Source organism: Podarcis filfolensis (genome assembly GCF_964270895.1).
Source record: "Podarcis filfolensis genome assembly, chromosome: 4".
NCBI lineage: Eukaryota > Metazoa > Chordata > Lepidosauria > Squamata > Lacertidae > Podarcis > Podarcis filfolensis.
In genome coordinates this window covers 96,500,570-96,507,288 of record NC_139607.1, presented here as the reverse complement: position 1 = coordinate 96,507,288, position 6,719 = coordinate 96,500,570, and positions in this window count along the sequence as shown.

Below are 6,719 nucleotides of genomic sequence, written 5' to 3'. Positions count from 1 at the left end.
CCTCTTGGCGAAGCGTGGTTATTATCCGTATTTTTATGGGTTTGAAATCTTCCGGGCACTGGGAAGGTGCCCGGCCTGAAATCTGAGGGCTGCATTGCCCATCTAGACAACGATCCAAGGGCCATGTGACTGGTGGGTGGAGCCAGAAGCAAAAGTGGGGAGGAAATACCGTATTTTTCGCTCTATAAGACGCACTTTCCCCCTCCAAAAATTAAGGGGAAATGTTTGTGCGTCTTATGGAGCGAATGCAGGCTCCATGGCTTCAGCGAAAGCAACGCGAAGCCTCTGAAGCGCAGAGGGAGCACTCCCGCCGCGCGCCGGAGGCTTTGCGTTGCTTTCGCTGAAGCCTGGAGAGCGAGAGGGGTCGGTACGCACCGATCCCTCTTGCTCTCCTGGCTTCCCTTCTCTGGAAAAGCGCTGCACAGCTTTCCCTCTCTGCGCAGCGCCCCTTCAGCGAAGCGGAAGGAGAAATGGAAGGGGCTCCGCTTCTCCTGCCGCTTCGCTGAAGGGGCGCTGCGCAGAGAGGGAGAGAATTTTCCCCCCTTGTTCTCCCCCTCTAAAACTAGGTGCGTTCTATGGTTGGGTGCGTCCTATAGAGCGAAAAACACGGTACCTTCCAAGGACGCATTGAAGACGGGCAAGGGTGCTTGGGGTGAGAAGCAGGGCTTGTGAGGGGTGCTGGGGGCCACATAGAGAGCCCTGGAGGGCCGATTGAGGTTTCCCGATCCTGATTTGCAGGTAGGATGCTGTGCAGACCGAGAAAAGCTCCAAGCACGAAGAAGGGAGACGTTAACTGGAAATATTTTACAAGCCTGGACGTGGAACGACTTTGATCTTCCTGCTTTCTCAATGGCGGCAAGAGGGAGCAGGGCCATCTTAAGCATATCCAGAGCCGTGGTGCAAAGATCCCTCCAGCGCCCCGCCATGCAACTCCAAAACAGAGGAGAGGGCAGTGGAAAATGTCCTCTGCCTCCTCCACCGCCCCGATCCCCAGCGTGGTAGTGGTGATCAAGCAGGAAAACGTGCTGGGGGACATGGTTTCTGGCGTCAGGGCTACCGGGAAGGCTGTGCGCTGCCCTTCGCCAGGATGCAGGAGGAGGACAACGACCGGGATCAGGGTCGTCTTTAGCTGTGCTGGGCCCGGGGGTAACCCAAAAACCGCAGTCCAGGTCCTGTCCAAAATCAATAGGTTCCGCTAGGAGTCAGTCCAACAGGGCCAAGGCAGGACACGAGGCAGGAAACCAGGCAAGGACAGGTACAGGATCTCAGGCAGGGTCTGGCATGCAGCAATGTTGCTCCCGCAACCTGGGGCGGGGTCTGACAGTCTTTTATCTTTGTCGGGGTAGCAGCCGGTCCTGATCCCCCGGCGACTCACCTCCCTGTTTCGCCCGACGGCGAGCACTCCTCCTGCGAGTACTCAGGTCTCTCCTTCTCTCAGACCTCAGTCTCTGCAGCTCGGGAGACGTCGGTGGGTTACTAGACCCAGGGGCCGCCTCAGCCTCCCCTGACCCAACCGGTAGTGGAGCAGCTGTAAGCGATGGCCCAGCTGGAGGCAACGAGGTCATCCCCGCATCTGGAGCCAGGGCAGGCTCAGGCCCCTGACTCGGCCCAGCTGGTGTTTGTTGCAGGGGAACCTGTGCAGAATGGGGCTCTTCAGGGTCAGGCCCCAGACTTGGTTCAGGTGATGTCTGAGGCAAAGGATCCGGTGCAGACTGAGACTCCTCTGGTGCCAAACCGCGCAGCTCCCCCGCTCGCTAGGGCGCCGTTGAGAGGCCAGCGCCCAGGCGCAACGAACCACCAAGACCAATGGGAAAGACGGCTCTGAGAGGGAGAATGGTGCATGGCCAAAAGCAGTTGTGGGGTGATCAGCGGGTGGCCCCACTGAAGGCTGTGCTAAGAATAAAAGCTGCATGCAGTACATCCCACATATAGGAGCAAATCTCATTTCCTGGATCTCTCTATAGGGCAGCAGTTCTCAACCTATGAGTCCCCAGATGTTATTGGACTACAGCTCCCATCATCCCTGACCACTGGTCATGCTGGCTAGGAATGATGGGAGTTGTAGTCCAACATCATCTGGGGACCCACAGGTTGAGAACCGCTGCTCTAGGGGAGACTGAGTCAAGATGCAATACAAGACTGATGCATTGTTTCTTAAAATGGGGGTTCTCCAGATGTTTTGCTGGATTTACAACCCCAGGAGATTTATTTTCATTCCCCAAGGTTTATGTACGTCTTGATTCTCGTAAAACATCAAAGTGGTTTACAGAAGCAAAAAAGAGGGACAAAATGACTGGTTAAAAACAGCTCTTTAAAACAGTCCGCAAATAAATAAAATCAGTACACCCGGTTAAAAACACCTGTCGACATTTTACGTATCTTGTTAGGTTTTCCTAAACGAAAATGTTTTCAGCGGGGTGTCAAAAGGAGTGCAGTGGTACCTTGGTTCTCAAAATTAATCCGTTCTGGAAGTGCGTTCCAAAACCAAAGCGTTCCAAAACCAAGGCGCGCTTTCCCATAGAAAATAATGCAAAATGGATTAATCTGTTCCAGACTTTTAAAAACAACTCCTAAAACAGCAATTTAACATGAATTTTACTATCTTAACGAGACCATTGATCCATAAAATGAAAGCAAGAATCAATGTACTGCAGTCACACAGTCAATCAGTAGCTGAACTGGGTTCCACGCAGTTACAAAAACAACAAAAAAGAGCCACAAAAACGCAAAATAAATAGCAAAAGCAGACAGAACTCAGCGTAACACTCAAAACGGAAGTGTGGCACTCAAATCGGAAGCGTAACCCTCAAAACAGAGCATGTTCAGCTTCCAGAAAAAGTTCGCAAACCGGAACACTTCCTTCTGGGTTTGCAGTGTTTGGGTTCCAAGTTGTTTGAGTACCAAGGCGTTTGAGAACCAAGGTACCACTACAGTGAAGATACTGATGTCAACAGGCGGGGAGTTCCAAGTGCGAGTTCTGCCACACTAAAAGATTGATTTCTTACAAGGGTGAAATATTATTTGGCACCTTTAATGGTGTAAGTTCTGCAGATGGAATGTCCACGTACAGGTAAGGCGACCCTACAAGTAAATTGGTTCCAATCTGTTTCGGGCTTTATATACTAACACTTTGAACTTGGCTCAAACAACGCAGGTCTCTGAACAGAGATGTTATATGCAGACAGGGGGTAGAAAACCCCCTCACCTTGTCAGCAATTAGGCCGCAGCATTCTGCACTAACGTTAGCTTCTGGATCAAGCGCAAGGAAGCCGCACATGAAGTGCATTGTCGTATTCTCGAACCAATGAATTTGAATGGCAAGAAAGGAGAGTCCGACTGAACGTTAGGAGAACTTTCGGACAGTGAAATCTGTTTGATGGGAACGGTCTCCCTCAGAAGGTGGTGGACTCTATCTCCTTGGAGGATTTCAAGCAGCGGCTGGGTGGCCATCTGTCAGGAATTCTTTTTCTTTTCTTTTTAAGTCCAAACAAAGTTTATTCGTCTTCTTTCTATGCATTTTTTTTTCTTCCAGAAAGCTAATACAGTGGAGCACCTATTCACACGGGCTGCACACACCATGCATTTAAAGAACACCAACTCCATAAAAGAACTACGGGAGCTGTAGTTTTCTCCTCACAGAGCTACAAATCCTAGAACCCTTAACAAACTACAGGATTCTCTTTCTCTCTGTGTGTGTGAATTAAATGCATGTATATACATCCATAGGGATGCGGGTGGTGCTGTGGGTTAAACCACAGAGCCTAGGGCTTGCTGATCAGAAGGTCAGAGGTTCAAATCCCCGTGACGGGGTGAGCTCCCATTGCTTGGTCCCTGTTCCTGGCAACCTAGCAGATCGAAAGCACGTCAAAGTGCAAGTAGATAAAAAGGTATCACTCCGGCAGGAAGGTAAATGGCATTTCCGTGCGCTGCTCTGGTTTCGCCAGAAGCGGCTTAGTCCTGCAGGCCACATGACCCGGAAGCTGTACGCCGGCTCCCTCGGCCAGTAAAGCAAGATGAACGCCGCAACCCCAGAGTCAGTTACGACTGGACCTAATGGTCAGGGGTCCCTTTACCTTTATATGCATCCATATTTAGTTATTTTGCAACATTGATTTGCTTACTGCTTTGCTTAAAAATTCAGGAGATAACTCCAAAGTCAAATTGGAAGAGCTAGCCAAAAAAGGAGCCTTACCTGGAGATGCCAGCATTGAACCTGGCGCCTTCTACTTAGCTGGGATAGCTCATTCAGAAGAGCATGAGACTCTGAACCTCAGGGTCGCGGGTTCAAGTCCCACATTGGGCAAAAGATTCCTGCATTGCAGAGGGTTGGACTAGATGACCCTCGTCATCCCTCCCATCTCCATGACTCTATGATTCTCTACATGCAAAACTGATTTTCTACCACCGAGCTGAGACCCTTTCCCGTATTAGTGCCAGCTGTTCTAGAAAGGCTATAAAGCTGAGCATCGTCTGCAGGGTCTCGGGAATCCCGCTTAGCTTTCCCTAAGTGGCTCAGGGAGGTGGACCAGGGTCTGCAGACACTGGTGTTGCCAGAGCCACTAGGCCATGGGCTTAAGCTGGGCCGTTCCACCCTGAAAACGTCTCCTTTTCCTAGCAAATTTGCCAGGCTCTCGCTGCAACGATGCTTTTCCTCCGGGCCACAACTGCTTTTCCAGATGGGCCGCTGACTCTAAGCTCTCCCCTGGGTGAACTCCCCCCTGCATCCTCACGCCCTCCCTTCTGCAGAGGCGACAGGGAGATTTCCCCTGCCTGAGCCGTCACTTGGCAGCTGCAGCGAATGCAAGGCAGATCCTCCACGCGCATCATAATTACCAGGAACAAAGCCGAACCCAATCGTCTCTTGCTTTGTGGCTTGGAGACTGGAGGGTTATTATTTGTCTTGGGCAAGCGCAAAAGCAAAGGGAGTGCCCTATTTTATTTTTGCTGGCCAGTTTACATCGGTCAAGGGGTTGCCAGAACCAAGCTGTGATGCTCTTTGGTCCAATGCCTTTGGAAGAACATACACCTGAGCTGTTATCCTTCCATTCCAGGTGATGGGATCTCCATCAGACAGGTGAGAAAGACCTTCCCAAACAAAGGGGATGATGCCTTATAAGCAAAGAGACCAGGCGAGGGGGATGTAGGAATCTGCCTTCTGCAGAATGTTGGTGCCTCAAGCTGAGCACTGACTGGCAGCAGCTGCCCAGGGTTTCAGGCAAGGGGTTCTCCCATCCCTACCTGGGGATTGGAAGAAGCACAACGCAGACTGTCTACCACTGAGATGTGGTCCTTTCCCATATTAGATCAAGCTGCTCCACTAGGATGGGTATGTAGCTGAACGTCATCTGCAAGGTCTTGGGTTCGAATCCTCGTTCGCTTTTCCTAGGAATTGAATTGAATTCCTGCGGCTTGATGGAGGTAGAAACTGTCTCTCATGTCTTGTTACACTGCCGTTTATACGGTGATATATGCTCGGTACTTATCACTCCTGTTATACAAAAATCTCCAAATGGGTCCGAACTCCTATGTCTAAAACTCCTGGTAGAGGACAAGGATCTGGAGATCATGCTAAGGGTGGCCAAATTCTGTGCGACTGCCATAAAACGTAGGGAACAAGCTGTCCTACCAAAACGATTAAGGTTTTAAACGACAATTTTAGGTTATATTTTAGTGATCAAGATTTAATATATATTTTTAACTGCAGCTATATCTGAATTGCCTCTGTTATACCCAATTGCAGTTCAATGTTTTATGATTTTCCTGATATTGTAAGTGAGCCGGAACTGGTCTGTGACCGTAATAATAAAATTCAATTCAATTCAATTCAAGTTTTAAGGCCAACCTGCTGGATCTGAGCTGCGAAGGTGAAATGGGAGCTACCCAAGGAAGGCTTTCTTGAGCTCCTGACGTCAAGGGTAGGATACTAAAGTCTGTGCTAAAATATATTTATATTTATCTCATTAAATTTATACAGTCTATTTTGCTCTTTGATGTAGGTTTTTGGCATTCACTAAATCTCTGGCAGGTTTTACCTGTCTTGCAGACTGTCACCTCTTTTCCTTGGAAACCGTGTTGTGTGCCTTGACATTTTGCAGTTCCCAAATGATGGAACGTTTTCAGAAGCGAGACGCGCAACAATGAACATGCAGGCAAATTTATAAAGGTCAAGGTACCCCTGCCCGTACGGGCCAGTCGTGTCCGACTCTAGGGTTGTGCGCTCATCTCGCTCAAGAGGCCGGGAGCCGGCGCCGTCCGGAGACACTTCCGGGTCACGTGGCCAGTGTGACTAAGCGGCATCTGGCGAGCCAGCACCAGCGCCGCACACTTAACGCCGTTTACCTTCCCGCTATAAAGCGGTACCTATTTATCTACTTGCACTTAGGGGTGCTTTCGAACCGCTAGGTGGGCAGGAGCTGGGACGTGGGTGGCGCTGTGGGTAAAACCTCAGTGCCTAGGACTTGCTGATTGCAAAGTCGGCGGTTCGAATCCCCGCGGTGGGGTGAGCTTCCGTCGTTCGGTCCCAGCTCCTGTCCACCTAGCAGTTCGAAGGCAAATTTATGACTGTATGCAAAAGCCTACCCTCTCTGATTTGTAGGAAATGCACAATGGGGAAACCAAGGGTTTGAACTTTCTTTGGGGAATCATGCTGCTAGCCCTCAATGAAATATCTAGCTCCTCTTCTCCTTCTTGGTGTTTGAGCTCAGGAGATGGAAGGTGGG